This window comes from Sinocyclocheilus grahami, unplaced genomic scaffold (genome assembly GCF_001515645.1).
Source record: "Sinocyclocheilus grahami isolate Dianchi unplaced genomic scaffold, SAMN03320097.WGS_v1.1 scaffold120.1, whole genome shotgun sequence".
NCBI lineage: Eukaryota > Metazoa > Chordata > Actinopteri > Cypriniformes > Cyprinidae > Sinocyclocheilus > Sinocyclocheilus grahami.
In genome coordinates, this window is record NW_015505299.1 from 580,084 (window position 1) to 581,183 (window position 1,100).

The window sequence follows — 1,100 nt, forward strand, 5'->3', positions numbered from 1 at the left end:
CGGGAGGATGGGAAGTGGCGACCTCTGGTGGTGAGAGAGAGAACACCAGATGCCAGACCCTGACAGGACCTCTCCTCTAAGGAATGGCTTCCAGACGTTCCAGAGCGCCCACCCAGGGGAACGGCAGAGTGGGGATGGAGTAGGGGGAGGGAGGGGGGGCCCAGGTCCGTGTGGTAGCGGGGGACCTGGGGACTGGGGCAGAGCCAGTGGAATGGGCACCCAGGGCAGAACCAGCGGCCACCACAGCGGTGTGTGTGGAGCTGCCGCCTTGAAAAGAACGGAGGTGAATTCCACCACCTCGGGGGAACTGTGAGCGGGCACCGCCACCTCGGGGAAACTGCGAGCGGGCACGCCACCTCGGGAGGATCGTGAGCGGCCACCGCCGCCTCGAACTGAGAGCGGACACCGCCACTTCCGGAGCTTTGTGAGCGGACACCGCCACTTCCGGAGCTTTGTGAGCGGACACCGCCGCCTCGGGGGAAGTGAGAGCGGACACCGCCGCCTCGGGGAAACTGAGAGCGGACACCGCCGCCTCTGAAGCCTTGTGAGTGGGAACCGGCACCTCGGGAGGATCGTGAGCGGGCGCCGCCGCTTCGAGAACATCGTGAGCGGGCTCCGCGGCCTCGGGAGGATCGTGAGCGGGCACCGCCGCTTCGAGAACATCATGAGCGGGCACCGCCGCTTCGAGAACATCATGAGCGGGCACCGCCGCCTCTGGAGCCTTGTGAGCAGTCACCGCCGCCTCGGGGGAACTGCGAGCGGACACCGCCACCTCGGGGGAACTGAGAGCGGACACCACTGCCACTGGAGCCTCGTGAGCGGGCACCGCCGCTTCGAGAACATCATGAGCAGGCACCGCCGCCTCGGGGGAACTGCGAGCAGACACCGCTGCCTCGGGGAATCTGCGAGCAGACCACACCGCTCGCACCGACATCAGTGGAGGTTCCCGCACGCTGTGTACCAGCCCGCGATGTTCCAGGAATGGGCGTGAGGTACTGGGTGCAGTAGACGAGGCCTCTGACGACCCTGGGATGGCTGCCTCGGTAGAACTGTGAGCAGGCTCTGCAGCCAACTCCATCCTGATGGCTGAGCCGCTCAAC

At 66.6% G+C, this 1,100-nt stretch overlaps 1 long non-coding RNA gene across 1 annotated transcript; it reads right to left on the reverse strand.

Annotated features, from left to right (window-relative positions):
• Window positions 1-454: 454 nt before the first annotated feature.
• On the reverse strand, window positions 455-784 carry LOC107589791 (uncharacterized). Its single transcript, XR_001609707.1, has 3 exons — window positions 773-784; window positions 563-622; window positions 455-472 (listed from the first exon to the last, which is right to left on the reverse strand). It is a non-coding gene; the product is annotated as an uncharacterized lncRNA (long non-coding RNA).
• Between the last annotated feature and the right edge of the window lie 316 nt (window positions 785-1,100).